This window comes from Mauremys reevesii, linkage group 10, assembly GCF_016161935.1.
Source record: "Mauremys reevesii isolate NIE-2019 linkage group 10, ASM1616193v1, whole genome shotgun sequence".
In the NCBI taxonomy this organism is placed as follows: domain Eukaryota; kingdom Metazoa; phylum Chordata; order Testudines; family Geoemydidae; genus Mauremys; species Mauremys reevesii.
In genome coordinates, this window is record NC_052632.1 from 62,293,688 (window position 1) to 62,310,893 (window position 17,206).

General features: G+C 43.8%; 2 protein-coding genes across 5 annotated transcripts in view; one reads left to right on the plus strand and one right to left on the minus strand.

Moving 5' to 3' along the window:
* The window catches only part of LOC120373450, a 62,290-nt gene that overhangs the window by 13,076 nt on the left and 32,008 nt on the right, over positions 1 to 17,206 (minus strand). The window contains exon 3 of the mRNA XM_039491858.1: positions 12,358 to 12,714. The gene's annotated coding sequence lies outside the window, so the exon portion shown is untranslated. The remainder of the gene's footprint in view (positions 1 to 12,357; positions 12,715 to 17,206) is intronic.
* Positions 10,444 to 17,206, plus strand: part of ATF7IP2 (activating transcription factor 7 interacting protein 2) — a 64,387-nt gene continuing 57,624 nt past the window's right edge. For all 4 annotated transcript variants that reach the window (XM_039491852.1, XM_039491854.1, XM_039491855.1 and 1 more), the window contains exon 1: positions 10,444 to 10,583. The gene's annotated coding sequence lies outside the window, so the exon portion shown is untranslated. The remainder of the gene's footprint in view (positions 10,584 to 17,206) is intronic.

Below are 17,206 nucleotides of genomic sequence, written 5' to 3' on the forward strand. Positions count from 1 at the left end.
CCCAATATTCTTAAAGTGAGATAAAGTAGATAACCAAAAGCAAACTGGTAATACCTAAACTGTTCAAAAAGAAAAAAATGAAGGTAAGTGACCCTATCTTTCCCCTAAAGGCTCATATAAAAATAATCCTCCTGTATGTTGTGAAAGTCACCAAATTTGGGCTATTTCAGATTAAATGGGAGAGAGGAGAGCAAGTTCCACAGCTGAGTTGCCCTCCATGGAGCATACTCTTCCCACAGCTTCCTTTTATAATGTGAGGGATCTGCTGATCTTAACTGCGATAGTACAGGATAGGAAAAGAGAGGGTTTCTCAGTGAGGCAGGTCTTAGGCCATTTAGGGACTCTGAGGTAAATACAAAACCTTAACAGTTGCCCAGGAACCTACAGTTGAAGATCATAGAGTACAGGCTAGGCAAGTTCCCACTTAAAATACTCTGCACCACTTTCAGACCCCCTTGGGACTGTCACCTGATGCACTGAGACTACCTCTGAGCCCATTTTTTCTGCCACTTTAGGTCTCCAGAACCCTGTCTTGTTGAGCCAGATATGCTAACCTGCTGCAACACAGACCCAGGGTCTGACCCACGCCCCCAAAGCTGCAGACTTAACTGAAAATGGCTTAGCAAGTGCTCCTGTCTCTACCACCAAGACACCCAGCTCCAAATGGGATACGAACCCCAAATGGATCCGTTTTACTCAGTATAAGGCTTATACAGGGTAAAGTCATAAATTGTTTGCCCTCTATAACACTGATAGAGAGCTATGTAGGGCTGTTTGCTCCCCCAAGTATTAATTAATTATTCTGGGTTAATTAATAAGAAAAAGCGATTTTATTAAGTATAAAAAGTAGGATTTAAGTGGTTCCAAGTAATAATAGACAGAACAAAGAAAGTTACCAAGCAAAATAAAACAAAATACTCAAGTCTAAGCCTAATACAGTAGGAAACTGTATTCAATCTCAACCCCAGAAATGTTCCAATAAGCTTCTTTCACAGACTAGACTCCTTCCTAGTCTAGGCCCAATCCTTTTCAGACCAACATAGTGGTTTATGGGCCTGGGTCCAGCAATCACTCACGCCCCCGTAGTTACTGTCCTTTGTTCCAGTTTCTTTCAGGCATCTCTTTGGGGTGGAGAGGCCATCTCTTGAGGCAGCTGAAGACAAAATGGAGGGGCTTCCAGCGCCTTTTCTATTCTCTCTCTTTTGGGCAGAAACCCTTTTGCTCTTCTGTGCAAAGTCACAGCAACAAGATGGAGTTTGTAGCCACCTGGGCAAGTCACATGTCCATGAATGATTCAGCTTTTTGCAAGCTGATGCCATTGTTTACATGTTAGTTTGAATGTTCCCAGGAAAACTCAGATTGGATTGGCATCTCCCAAAGACTATTGTCAGTTAAGTGTTTCTTGATCGGGCACTTACTCAGAATAGTCCTTTCTCAAGAAGCTGACCAAATGCTTCACTGATCCTACTTAGAATCAAACACATTGAGATACAAGTACATAGACAATATTCATAACTTCAAATACAAAAATGATACGCACATACAGACAGCATAATTATAACTAGCAAATTACAACCTTTCTATAGACACCTTACTTGACCTCCTTTGTACAAGATTTGGTGCAACTATAGGACCTTGGTTGCAACAATAATCTATACGGTCACAGTGCATGTCAATAACATCACAGTCCCCCAGCTTGAACTCTTGTTAACCCTATAAGCATCTTATGCCCAAAGGGACCTACACAAATTCCCTTGTGACAGAAGCAGCAGGGCCTCCTACGAGGCATGTTAGCACCTGTTAGTAAATATTAACCCCTTTAGTCCTTTTCTTTTTGTCTATTTGATTCATTTATATATTAACTATTTTTTTAGAATCTTTATGATGTTAACAAAAAGTATGCTGAATTCTAAGGCTCAGAATACTGGTCCTTAACCTCAGGGGTGGCGAGTTGTATGAGCCTGTGGTGCTCATGCTCCACCAATATGAGAGCATGGGGGCCCGGCTCCACCAAAGTTCAGGGCTGGGTCTCTACCCCAGCCCCGCTTGCCGCCTCTGGGCCTTTTTAAAAGGGCCCAGGGCCCCTGCTGCCACCACTGGCAGTGCAATGGGCTAAGGAGGTGACTTCCTGCCCGCTTGCTCCACTTCCAGAAGCAGCTGGCATGTACCTGTGGCCCCTGATGGGGGGTGTCTCCATGTGCTGCCTCCAACCCGAGCACTGACTCTGCCAACTGTGGCCAATGGGAGCTGCGGGGGCATGCTGCTGCCCAGAGACCCCTCCAGCCCCTGCCTAGGTGCTGCTGCCAGAGGCATAGGTGCTGACTCTGTGTGTGCTCCGGGGCTGGAGTACTCCTGGGGTAAAACTGGTGGGTGCTCTGCACTCACCAGCAGTCAAGCTACCTGCCCCGCCCTGCCACCCCAGTTCACTTCCGCCTTCGCCTCCTCCCCTGAGCACGCCGTGCCCAGTTTTCCTCCCAGCACTTGCTGCCAAGCTCAGGGAGGGAGGAGTGGAAAGGCGGCATGCTCAGGGGGGGAGGCGAGGAAGATGCGGGGCCTGGGCTGGGATTTGGGGAAGGAATCCAATAGGGGCAGAGAGGGTTTGGAATGGGTGTGGGGAAGGGGTGGAGTTGGGGTGGGGCTGGGAGGTGTGAGCACCCACCGGTACCAGGAGAAGTTGGTGTCTATGGCCAGAGGGAGGTGCGGGTAACTTTTGGGAGCCACCCGAGTGCTGAACCCCTCACCCTCTCCTGCACGTCAACCCCATTCCCAAGCCCAGAGCCCGCACCCAAACTCCCTTCCAGAGCCCGACCCTTCACCCCTCCTGAATCCAAACTCCCTTCCAGAGCCCGACCCCTCACACCTCCTGAATCCAAACTCCCTCACAGAGCCCAATCCCTACCCACTACACTCAAACTCCCTCCCAGAGCCTTAGGCAGGTGTTGGGGGAGTGGATCTTGAACCTGTTCTGGGCACTATGTAATACTATTCAGGAATTCTATGCATTAAGCTGTATCTAATAATCCTTGCCACCTCCATGTCTATAGAATTCCAGATATTCATGGAAACCATCCCAGTAACACACATATATAAACACAGGAGATTGATGAGGGATGATTCTTACTGTACATGTTTCCTACTGGGGAATCAACAGGGAAGAATAATTATGGGGGGAAAAGGACCCATTGAAAGATATTATCTTAAAGAACATTGTCCTCTCAGCTCTAAACATTCATGCCTTCACACACCAATCAGGTAAACTCAGAATGTATGTACGTTAAAATAAATTATATCAGAAAATATGGTTCTGGGAGAGTATTGTTGAGAAAGAGGGGTCTTTATCTGAAAACCTTATTTAATGACAGAGGTTTGGGAACTTAGTTGGGGAATGAAACTATTCATGCCACCTGTTACAGTGAAGAAAAGATACAACTCTTTACCTTACATCAAGGGTGGTAATGTATGTATTCTGTAGTGCCTGTTATTCGACAATCTCAAATCATCACTGTTGTCAGTTAGGTGCACGTGTGCTAGTCTCTTCGTATGCTGTCCCTGCCCTGTGCAGATAGTTGGTTTGATCCCACAGGCATGGCTCAGTGACAAAGGCACAAAGCCAGGTTAATTGACCTCAAGACACATTCCTAGTTCTCCATAGGAGCTACAGGTATGCTAACACCTGAGTGCCCTGTGACAAGGAATGGCTCAGTCAGCAGCGGGAATTTCTGCTGTCCCCAAGGCCGCACAAAGAGTTATGGTGAGACAACCCATTATTTACAGACTGAGACAAACAACTCTCATACCATCTTACATATTTAATGACATCTGCTTTTTACTTTCCATTGTATCATGCTCCAGATGTCTCGGCCACAACATCTCTATTCATTACTTCTAGCAGACCCTCTAATCTGGTGTTAGGCCAGGATGTCCTTGGGCTAATCTTTTGGAGTGTGTTCTATACCCAGTATCTGTTGCTTTTTAGGAGTGGCTGTGTTTTAGCCACAGTAGCAATATTTTGCCAAGGTCATATAGTGAACTTGTCAACATCCACTTTAATACATGCCCTAACTTTGGTTCACACCCTCTGGTTCAGGCCTCAGATATTGCACCAGGCCCAGTGCTCCAGGCTCTCTCTTTCTTCTACAGTCATTAACTCAGACACACAACAGGCAAAACCCCACACTTCTGCAGCTGTTCAGTCCCACTTTGGAGAACAGTTCATTCAGGATTAAAATAGTTAAAGGTAAAATGCACAGGATGAGCAAAATAATTAGAAATAGATTTTCACTGTCAACATGGCCAGGGAAATTTTCAAACCAGTTCTGGTGGTATAACACCAACAATTATGGCCATTGTGTATAAATGTCTGGTACTGCTAATTTTGCTAGTATTGCTCTACAAAACTTAAATTTGAAGAAAACAAAACAAAACAAAAAAACCCTGGAACAATCCAAACCATTCTCTCAGATTGAGTCTCCCTGATAGTGGCATGTGACAAGATGGAAAGATGTATTTTACTTTCTGAAAAGTAAGAAGTTAAGCTGTTCTCCAATACTTCAGTCTGCTGTTCAGCTAGTCTTTAGGGAGTTAATTATTTACAGCTGTGTTCTTATCTTTTTATATTACTACAGCAAAGACAAATACCAGCAAATTGTTTTGGCTCAGTAAGTGCGGTGAAGTGAGAGTGAAATCTACTGAATAGCAACAGGTTTTTTTATTATTTAAATCTGTATGAATTTACACTTTCGCCTCTGATATGTACGTAATTTCATTCAGTGATATTTACTTTTCGGCTAGACCTTAACAATATGCTTAGTATAAATGTTATACTCCTCTTGACATAGTACTGTCTACACTGAGGGTGAGGTCGGTAGAACTGTGTCACTCAAGAGTGTGGATTTTTCACATGAATGATGTAGTAATACCAATTTAAGTTTGTAGTGTAGACGGGGCCTTAAGCATAGTTTTTGTGCCTTTCTCTAATTGTTGCTCATGTGCAAGTTAGGCTATGTCTACACTACTGCTTATGACGGCATAACTTATGTCGCTCAGGGATGTGAATAAACCACCCCTCTGAACGACATAAGTTACACTGACATAAGTGTCGATGTGGACAGTGTTATTTCAGTGGGAGAACTTCTCCTGCTGACATAGCTACCACCTCTCACCAGGGCTGGAGTAGTTAAGCCAATGGGAGAACTCTTTCCTGTCGGCTTAGAGCAGCTAGAGTAGAGAGTTTACAGTGGAACAGCTACAGCGGTGCAGCTGTAAGCTCTCTGGTGTAGCCGTAGCCTTAGTGACTACTATGTTTTAAGTAAGGCTGTTGATTAATTGCAGTTAACTCACGCAATTAACTCAAAAAAAAAATCGTGATTAATCGCATTGTTAAACAATAGAATACCAACTGAAATGTATTAAATATTTTTGGATGTTTTCCTACATTTTCAAATATATTGATTTCTATTACAACACAGAATACAAAGTGTACAGTGCTCACTTAATATTATTTTATTACAAATATTTGCACTGTAAAAATTATGAACAAAAGATATAGTAATTTTCAATTCACCTCATACAAGTACTGTAGTGCACTCTTTATTGTTAAAGTGTAACTTACAAATTGTCAAAGTCAGACTCAGGACTCACAGTTTGTCAGACCACTCTGTTTATTAGCACAGCGGTCTGCTAATGACACCCAGATAATGTGAGCACCATGCAAGACCCACACTACCTCAATTCATACAGATAAAAAGGGAGCAAACTTGACAAAATAACAAAGGGAGCAGAACTGACAAGTTCACCGGAGGCTAGACATACATAGTTAATTTCCTTGCTAACTTTTACCTATCTCCGGCTAACGTTTCACCATTAGCTTAAGTAGACTCATTGTTTATGTCTTAATGTTTCTTTTCCTGACACCTGTATTTTAACATTTCAGCTCTTTTGCTTAAAGGCAGGGGCGGCTCTACAAATTTGGCCGCCCCAAGCAATCATGCCCGGGAGGCGCCCCCGAGCTGTGGACCTCCCACAGCTGCGGACGGTTCGCGGCTCCGGCGGCTCCGGTTGAGCTGCCGCAGTCATGCCTGCGGAAGGTCCAGCCGAGCCGCGGGACCAGCGAACCGTCCGCAGTCATGCCTGCGGCAGGTCCGGTCGTCCCCGGGCTCCGGTGGACCTCCCGCAGGCATGACTGCGGCAGGTCCACCGGACCAGCCTGCCGCCCCCCTGGGAAAGGGCCGCCCCAGGCGGGTGCTTGCCCCGCTGGGCTCTAGAGCCGCCCCTGCTTAAAGGTACATACAGCATTTCTTTAATCCTTTCTATTTTTACAATATAATTCATTCTACTTTCACAAAAAGTATATATATTTTAGCGCCTTAAAGTCCACTCAGTGCTACTTCTTGTTCAGCCAATCGCGAAGACAAACAGGTTTATTTACATTTACGGGAGATACTGTTGCCTGCTTCTTATTTACAGCATCACCTGAAAGTGAGAATAGGCATTTGCATGGCATTTTTATAGCTGGCATTGCAAGGTATTTACTTGCCAGACATGCTAAACATTCATATGCTCCTTCATGCTTCAGTCACTATTCCAGAGGACATGCTTCCATGCTAATTATGCTCATTAAAAAAATGTGTTAATTAAATTTGTGACTGAACTCCTTGGGTGAGAATTGTATGCCTCCTGTTTTGTTTTACCTGCATTCTGCCATATATTTCATGTTATAGCGGTCTCAGATGATGACCCAACACATGTTCATTTTAAGAACACTTTCACAGCAGATTTGACAAAATGCAAAGAAGGTACCAACGTGAGATTTCTAAAAATAGCTACAGCACTTGACCCGAGCATTAAGAATTTGAAATGCCATCCAAACTCTGAGAGGGACGAGGTGTGGAGCATGCTTTCAGAAGTCTTAAAAGAGCAACACTCCAATGTGGAAACTATGTTATGCTATACAAAGCACACAGGATCTTTTATAGAAGGCAAATACACAACATTTATTGAAAATACAACAGTTAGCATATGCTTTTTAGTTACACACACGCACACACACACTCCTGCCAGTTGTTGTTTATAGTTGTAGTTCGAGTCAATCTAATGGCCACTTACATTGAGCACGAGTTTGGAGCTGGGCTCTTGTCCACAGGCTTTTCAGGACTGAACCCAGAGTTCCATGGCAAAACACCCCAGCTTTATAGTTGTAAATTCCCATTTGAGTCCCTCAACATTCCCCTAATCTCCTTAACATAGATACAATACAAGATCCTGTCACTTACTTATTAAAATCTTAAAACAAAGAAATGTATATTTAACTAGAGTGCATAATTTGTAATACCTATGGAAAACCATAATAGACATTATAACTTATCCTAAAACAAAAGGGTGACCATAATCAGTCATAAGGATTGTTCTGGTCTGTCATTCCTTTTTGCAATTCAAAAAGGGTGTCTGACAGGGTAAAATCAAATCAGACATTAATTCTCATAGGCCAATATAAAATCCTGCTCTTACAACTACAGAACCCGAACCACCAAAAAAGAAAATCAACCTTCTGTTGGTGGCATCTGACTCAGATAATGAAAATGAACGTGCATTGGTCTGCACTGCTTTAGATTGTTATCGAGCAGAACCTATCATCAGCATGGATGCCTGTCCTCTGGAATGGTGGTTGAAGCATGAAGGGCCTATGAATCTTTAGTGCATGTGGCATGTAAATATCTTGTGACGCCAGCTACAACAGTGCCATGCGAACGCCTGTTCTCACTTTCAGGTGACATTGTAAACAAGAAGCGGCAGGGCCGGCCTTAAGCCGATTTGGCCGATTCCCTGAATCAGCCGCCCCTGACCGGCCGCTCTCTAGTCTCCTGCAAATTGTAAGCAAACTAGTTTCTCATAGGACAATATAAAATCCTGCTCTTACAACTACAGAACCCGAACCACCAAAAAAGAAAATCAACCTTCTGTTGGTGGCATCTGACTCAGATAATGAAAATGAACGTGCATTGGTCTGCACTGCTTTAGATTGTTATCGAGCAGAACCTATCATCAGCATGGATGCCTGTCCTCTGGAATGGTGGTTGAAGCATGAAGGGCCTATGAATCTTTAGTGCATGCATCTTTAGTGCATGTGGCTACAACAGTGCCATGTGAACGCCTGTTCTCACTTTCAGGTGACATTGTAAACAAGAAGCGGGCAGCATTATCTCCTGCAAATTGTAAGCAAACTAGTTTGAGCAATTGGCTGAAGTAGGACTGAGTAGACTCGTAGGCTCTAATGTTTTACATTGTTTTATTTTTGAATGCAGTTATTTTTTGTACATAACTCTACATTTGTAAGTCCAACTTTCATGATAAATACATTTCACTACAGTACTTGTATTAGGTGAATTGAAAAATACTATTTCTTGTGTTTTTACAGTGCAAATATTTCTAATAAAAAATAAATATAAAGTGACCACTGTACACTTTGTATTCTGTATTGTATTTGAAATCAATATATTTGAAAATGTAGAAAACATCCAAAAATATTTAAATAAATGGTATTCTATTATTGTTTAACAGTGCCATTAATAACAATTCATTTTTTTAATCGCTTGACAGCCCTAGTTTTAAGCTTTGCATTGAACTTCTACTGCAGATAACGTAATGGCTTCTATATTTGTGACACTTTTTTGCTGGTAGGAAAAGGGAGGCACTTAAAATAACAATAAGAACAAAAACATTGCCTATATACAGTAGAATCTCAGCGTTACAAATGCCTCGGGAATGGAGGTTGTTTGTAACTCTGAAATGTTTGTAACTCTGAACAAAACATTTTGGTTGTTCTTTCAAAAGTTTACAACTGAACATTGACTTTGAACTTTTAAAACAGCTTTGAAATTTTACTACGCAGAAGAAAATGCTGTTTTTAACCATCTTAATTTGAATGAAACAAGCACTGAAACAATTTTCTTACTTCGTAAAAAAATTTTTTAAACTTTCCCTCTATTTTTTAGTAGTTTACGTTTAACACAGTACTGTACTTTTTTTTTGTTTGTTTGTTTGTTTTGGTCTCTGCTGCTGCTTGATTGTGTACTTCCAATTTGAAATGAGGTGTGTGGTTAACTGGTCAGTTCATAACTCTGAAGTTCTACTGTAAACATCACTCTTGGACCTAAGCCCTGTCCTTCGATTTTTAAATGAGCCCATAACTTTGAGAGACAAGGTGGAAGAGGTAATATCTTTTATTGAACCAACTTCTGTTGCTGAAAGAGAGAAGCTTTTGAGCTTTTCTTTAGATCTGGGGAAAGAATGGGACGGCATGAAGCAGAGCTGTACGTAAGCTTGAAAGCATCTCTCTCTCTCTGGAAGTTGGTCCTTCCAATAGACGCTATTACCTCATCCGCATCGTTTCACTCATATCCTGGGCCCAACGCTGCACTCTGGTGGGCCAGTACACTGCAGCACCTTATTTCAGGCCTGATCTGCACCCCACACATATTCAGCGGGTGCATTATGGGGAGACCTACAGGGGAGCGGGTGCATGGTTGAATAAAGTGAGATTTTGCAGGGACACAGCAACATAACAACCCCTCAGCACAGGGAGAAGCTTGAACCCTCAGGAAGGAGGGCCCAGGGCCCGCAGCTTGCTCTCTACGAGGCACGCCAAAGCTGCTCTCCCAGGCAAAGGTGCAGGGAGCAGACATGCCAAACTTGTTGAAAAAACCCACAGAAATTGGGCTTGTTTTTGGCTTAATGGGCTTGTGAGTTGCTTGTTGGCTAATTTTTGGTTTGCAGCTTGTTTTTTCTTTGATCGGCCTCCAGCAAGTGGGGGCAAGCAGAGGCCGAGACACAGGGGTGGCTCCAGGCACCAGCATGCCAAGCGCGTGCCTGGGACGTCAAGCCATGGGGGTTACTCTGCCGGTCGCCGTGAGGGCGGCAGGCAGGCTGCCTTCGGTGGCATGCCTGTGGAGGGTCCACTGGTCCCGCGGCTTTGGCGGACCTCCCGCAGGTGTGCTGCCAAATCCGCGGGACCGGGGACCTCCCACAGACAAGCCACCAAAGGCAGCCTGCCTGCCGTGCTTGGGGCAGCAAAATACCTAGAGCCGCCCCTGCCGAGGCAAGCAGGGAAGAGAGTCGGGGTGCACAGTGGCCCCACCACAGTCCCAGCCTGCATGGGTGGGGATCAGTCACATAGAGTGTTTGGGGGGGGTCTTAGAGATTGGCTTGTTTCGAAATGGGATTAGTGTGAAAGTTGGGGTGTTTGTTTACTGCAGGAAAGTTGGCAGGGAGTTCCCGCCCTCTCTCTCCACTGAGGTAAGAGCTGAGCTCTGTGGCACCCTCTCTCCCCGCGCTGGCGGCGGGAGTCCCGGCCGGCCGCTACCCGAGCGGGACGAGCTCGGCGCAGGCTCGGAGGCGCTGGGGTCCGCTCCAGGCGGTCGCTAGGCCCTGATTGGCCGGCGGCGCACCCTGACGTGCCCCGCACTGGGTAATCCTGCCCTTCCGTGTGGTCGCGCGCGCTGCGGGGCGGTCAAGTGTTGCTGCGACCGTCCGGTGCAGCGTTGTGCGGCGATTCCGGAGAGCGGCTCATTGCTGCCCCCGCGTCCCCGGTGAGTGCGCCGATCAGGCTGCCCGGAGCGCAGAGCCCGGCCCTGCTCGGGGGCTGCCCCGGGAAGGCGCCCGGCCCCTCCCCAGAGAGCGCTCGGCCCAGGCAGCTGCCCTGGGCTTTCCCAGCGTGGGTCGCGCAACGGGCCTCGCTCGCCGGCCCTGGGGGAGCTTAAACCTTCTCGGGCGTCTGAACCCCCTTCCCGCTCCTCCCCTTCCCTGCTTCCGGCTGACTCGGGCCCTGCCCCCCGCGGGCAGCCACTGGCCTCCGAGTCCACGGTGCAGCCTGGCTGCGAAGCGTCGTGCCCCGCCCCCAGGGGAGTGGATCCCTGAGGGCACGGGGTGTTTCAAGGGGGCGCCCATCCTGCCCAGCTCGTGTTTAGAGGGAGCACCCCCCCCTCCCGGCGTGATGCCCAGGCTGCAGCGTGCACATCTCTTCCCCCTGTTTTCCTCCTGCCCTGTGTGCAACTGGAGCTCCCTCCTGCCCTGCAAATCATCCCCACTCGAAATTGTGAGAGTGAAATTGTGCAAGGTGACTTGAAGGTACTTGTGATGGGGGGCACCATGCATACAATGGTGAATGGATGGCTTGCCACGATTAGAGACACAGGACTTCACAGTTTTCAGAGGTGCAAAGGCCTGAATTTTAGTTGCTTCCCCCAAAAGGGAGAGAGTGAGGGGAAGGGATTCCGCTTGTATTTATTTAACATTCAAAATTAAGTGCTTGTCTACGCTAGCAAGTTGTACCAGGTACTAGCTATGGCTAAAGCAGTAAAACCCTTCCGAGTCTGGACACAGTTACATTGATATAAAGGTACTTTATACGGGTGTAGCTATTCCTGTACTGGAACAGGAATAAATGTACAGTTTCAGTCACCTTTGCTCTGGTATAATGGCCTCCACAGCAGAGCTTTTACCAGGCCTCAGGTCCTGTATATCCAGAAAGATTCTCTGAATACAGGAGAGCTAGTGAAATGGTGATGTCACAAGAGTAAAAAAATAAAATTGACAAGGGCAGGGTGCTTTTGTTTTTTGCGACTTTTATAACCTTTTGTTTTGTTTTGTTTTTTGTAAGAACCAAAGGAGTAGATGTGGGACTGAACAAATGTTAAGTAAGGTAACAAATAAACTACCTGTATCATTATTATTGAAGACCTCAGTTGGTTGCCTTAGCTAAAGTACAGACTTGAAAATTCTTATGAATGTATACATTTTATTAAACAAAAGCAAATATTATGATCCTACTAGAAGTTAGAGAACAGAAAATAAAGATGGTTTAAATAATAGTGTTTATAGCAGAATGAATATAAGAAAATACAGAAATTGTATTGAGAATTGATTTATTAGTTTAATTTATCGACGTCTTATCACAATACTTCTTATCATTGGACACAGTGGTAACTTATTGAATCATTTTAACATATTTACAAAAGGGAATGTTATCAACATAAACTCTGACAGGAGCCTGTCATTCACACTAATAAAGTTTGGTTGCACTGTGTCAACTAAATTCTAAAATTGTAATCAGGAATATAGACTGTTTAATTATTTAAAATATTATTATTCAGAATTACCTCTTTCAGGTAATAATTTTCATAGACATTCCTTTCTACTCTCTCACTTGGGCACATCACACATGGAACCCAAAGTTGCAGATATTGACAAAAAACGGTCTTTGCTATAGAAAAGCACAGACTTACTTTCTGCAAAACATTTAACGTCAGTTAATTGAGCCGTTGCTTAATAAAATAAAGTACATATATGAGCATCTCTACTTACCAGGCAAAAGCGGCATGGAAGTGTATTCCCTAGCTCAAGATGGCATTTGGCAGTAATTGGTTGTAGAAAGAGAAATCAATTCAGAGTTCTGTAAACATCTTTTTATGCTGTGTTATTTCTGGATCTCCTTGGCAGACTTCCTCCACGCAGAACTTTGAGAGAAAGGATTAGTCACATCCAAAATTATGATTCCAATCTTTCTCTGGGGTGTTTGGCTCAGAAGTGATGTGACCACAGCAACATCTTGGTGTTTAGCTCAAGACACGATGTCCTGGTGCATTGTTTTGGCATTTGGAATTAGTCTTTATCCATGGGGATTTCTATTGCTTTTCCATAGTGCCTCCTCCAGAGTCCTGGCTGAAAAAAACATAACTTCTGTCATAGACCCATTCAAGTGTCCAATAATATCCAGTTGTAGTCATTCTGAAAAATCATGGTGTCTTAGGTCACATTTGCTAAAAATTCTGAGAGCCAGATATGATCTCTTCCTTAGATATTGGTCTCAACATTCTCAACCTTATATTCCGATAAATCATTTAATGTCCATTAATAATTAGACGTGTTTAAATCCAGAAATTTAATCAAACAATAATGTAACTTTAGCAGAGACTCATACAGCAGTTTTGTATCCTATTTCAAATGACATCATGTTGTGCTAATTAGTATTTTATCTGTCCATAACTGGGTATATTGTTACACACTTTCTCTCAATGATACAAAATTTGTTAACCCATAATGGTTAATATAACTAATATCTACAATTTTTGATGACTCCAGTTGGTCTCACAGATCTGGATAATAATAGTCATTAACTTCAGCAATGAATTAGTACTGTGGTTATGATAGTGTGTGTTAAAGATTCAGCTTCCTTGCTCTTTAAATTAACAGGTTAGAAGTTACAATCATCTGCAGAGTTTTCCCGAGGTCCTTCCTTAAAATTGTGGGAAACTAAACTTGATATTCCTGTTTTCTTTTTATCTTTGAAGAACAATATAAAATTTTCATTCTTTTTAGGTCATAAGGAAGCAAGTAAGGTACAAGCCCCATTTTATTTTTGTAATACTTAGCAGGTCACATTCAAATAGTTCTGTGGCATGGAAACTCTCCTGTACTCCTGTGTCCATCTTAGATCATTGTCTAATGCCAGAGTCTCATTGAATTGAGAGGTTCATTGATTGATATAGATGTTAAACATCCAATAGCACTTTTTATAAGAGGACTGGTGTGCCCTGTTGTCTGAAGACAACATTTCTCCTCCCCAAGATGTACCAGTTGACTAGCTTTCACCACTCCATGTGACTACAATTCAATGCACTTTGTATAGAGCGGTTATCAAACTGTTTCATAATGTAGCTTGCATTTTAATACAGAGATTGTGGAGGACCACCTCTCTTCCTATTTAAGATTATACCACATTTCTGTGACAAGTGTTCTAATTGCTTACATGGAAAGGTTAAGTTTTTAGGCTTTTTGCTTGTATCCGTTCAGTTTGGAAGCAGGAATGAAGGAATACGGCTAGTGCAATGTGAACTACTGGTAGTCCATTATTCACAGTTGAGAACCTCTGGTATACAGTTTGTAGATCCTTTACGTTCATTCAGGTTTTTTTATTAATAGAGCGCACATTTCTACAAGTTAGTAATGTAAATTCCATGTAAATTCTAACTGCCGAACAAATCTATTCAAATTGATAGAAATTTATTGTAACCATTATGGTGGCAGTGATCTTAGAGTTAAAGCAAAGCTTTCATTTTGACAAGAGTGTTTAAACTTTTATTTTTTGGAAATGAAATAAATGTGACAAAAGAGAACATAAAAATTAAAATTCAGATAGTTTAAATTTTCACACTGGATTGACGCAGTTTGAGGTGGTACATACAGAATAATATGTAAACAAACAAACCCCATTTTTTAAAATTTTTGGCTAGGAGTCTCTCCTTTTTTTAAAATACTTCTTGGAAAAAAAAAAGATGATCCTGGGATTTGATTACTCTGCATCTGATAAGTACTTTTCTAGTTTTCAATTTCAATTTCACAAGTTACTGATTTTTATTACATCAGTGAAGACAACTTGCTCTCTAATGCAAAACCTTAATGGTAGCCCCCCCCGGGACACGGACTCAGCAGTAAGGCTGCACCCAACCCTGACACAGCGCAAGGACCGGGCCTGTTCCAGAAACACCCCAGAGCCATGACCCTCTGTGCCAGGTACACCAGGAGCGGGCAGGCAGGCTCAGCAAGGCGGGATCCAAGTATGGGGAGAATCCAGGTGTGGGTTGAGAGGGTTCTGTGTGGGGCAGTCTGGGTGCGGGTGACTCAGTGGAGAATCTGAGTGCGGAGGAGTGGGGGGGATGTGGATGCACAGGGGCTTGTGGGGGGTGGGGTCTGAGAGCAATGGGAATGGGACTCTGCAGGGGGTCCAGGTGAAGGTGGTTGGGACTCAACGGGGGGGTCTGAGTGTGGGTGGAATAGAGCTCAGCAGCGGGGTCTGGGGAGCTCAGTGGGGGGAGCCAGATGCTGGGGGAGTAGGGCTCAGTGGGGTTCGGATCCAGGTTCAGCTGGTTGGGGCTTGGTGGGGTGGGGATCTGGGTGTGGGTGGCTTGTTGGGGTGGTCCAGGTGCAGGGTGAATGGGGCTCGTGGGGGAGGGGTTCTGGGTATGGGGTTGGTGAGGCTTGGCAGGAGGGTCTGGGTATGAAAGTCTGGATGCACGGGGGTTGGACGGATGGGGGAGAAGCTCCCTGTACATTGATCCCTCCCTCTGCAGCTGAGGAGTGATGGGTGTAGAAATCACTGGGTGAGTGTGTGTCTGTGGGGGAGAAATCTGGGGGTGGTTTGACCCGGCTCTGGATGCTGTGCAGGGGAAGAGGAAGTCCCATCCTCCCCAGTCGAGCCAGGACTAGCAGCTGAGCGCAGCACAGAGTAGGAGGCACCAGCCAGGTCTTCCCCAGTCCCATCCCCACCCTACAGTGATTTACCTCTCTGCCGGCTGCCCTGGGCACCCAAAACATACTACTGGGGAGGGTCTTTTGAGGGGGACATAAATTCTGTGCATGTGCAGTGGTGCAGAATTCTCCCAGGAGTGATTTAATGTTAAAGGTAGCACCTAAGATTAGAGGAGATTTTTGCTTTTGACAGTACTTTAGGTATACTTAGTTTCAGTGATTTCCCTCCCCATCCCCATAGATCAGTGCTTCTCAAAGCCAGTCCGCCGCTTGTTAAGGGAAAGTCCCTGGCTGTTTGGGCTGGTTTGTTTACCTGCCGTGTCTGCAGGTTTGGCTGATCGTGGCTCCCGCTGGGTTAGTTGTAGTTTGCCACTACAGGCCAATGGGGGCTGTGGGAAGGGCGGCCAACACATCCCTTGGCCCACGCCGCTTCCTGCAGCCCCCATTGCCCTGGAGTGGTGAACTGTGGCCAGTGGGAACCGCGATCGGCTGAATCTGTGGACGCGGCAGGTAAACAGACTGGCCCAGACTGCCAGGGGCTTTCCATGAACAAGCGGTAGCATGACTTGAGAAGCACTGCCATAGATAGTTGGTTAGTTAACAGATGTGTCAACATGCATGCATAGGATTTCCACAGAACAAGGGTGTGAGGAAATTAAAAATGTGGTTTTTAAATGACTAAAATTGACAGTAGGGGCTCAGCAGCAGGTGTAGCACTTGAAGTTGATTAGACTACAATTTGGAATGTTAGATAACAAAATCTCTCATGTAAGCCTATTCCAAAAGAGCCTGTGCAGTGTTTTAATAATTGCCATGCAATCACCATAACAAATATTTTGTAAGAATGGTGTACATTGGTTTCTATTCTTAAAAATACTTTGCATTCCTGTAGTGCCTTTCATCTCCCCAATCTCTGTACTTTACAAACTCTTCTGAAGTGAGTAGATATTATTATTCCATATCCTAACAGATGGAGAAACTGACTGTAAGGATAGTTATGAAATTAAAGTTAGCTTAAATTTGGTTAAGAAAATGTCTGCTTATTGTTTGGGCCTTTTCCTTACAAGCCACAATCAGCAAGTAAAAGAAAGCCGAGAGAGTAACAAGTAGTATTACTTGCAGTGTGGGAAGGATGTTGGTTCAAAAAGTAACTAGTAAAATAAAGAGCTGCAGTAACAAGAAATATAAAAACTGTCTTAAAAGAAACAAGCGCAAACTTTCCTACTGTTCTGTTGGTCAGCAAGAAGGAGGGGAAGAGATAGGGAGGAAAGGCCTTGGGAAGAAAGGAGGTTGTAAATTTTACCTAGATTAAGATTAGAAATAAAGGTTAATTGTCTCACATTGGTTTTTAGTTGAAGCCAGTAATTGGCAATGACATCATTTGTTAAAGGGTATAAAAAGTAAATTCTTAAAGGGTTCATTGCTAATACCTACTTGACAGGGAGCCAGTCAATATGGATCTAAGCAGCCCTGGATTTAAGCTGTTTAAGTATCTTGATCAAAGGCTTATAAACGTTTTATTACTGTTTGGATGTAGTAAATTGCTTATTATTTAGGCTTTTGGGGGATGTTTAGAGTAATTGGATTTAACAAAGGAATTTATGGTTACATAAGTTTTTGGTGGATTCCCATATTAATATCAATTTCAAGTAGGGGCTTTGATTAATCACAGGTAACTCACACGATTAAATAAAAAAATATTAATCACGATTAATCGCAGTTTTAATCGCACTGTTAAACAAGAGACTACCTATTGAAATTTATTAAATATTTTGGATGTTTTTCTACATTTTCATATATATCTTGTATTCTGTGTTGTAATTGAAATCAAAGTGTATATTTTGATTACAAATATTTGCACTGTAAAAATGATAAAATAAATAGTATTTTTCAATTCATCTCATAC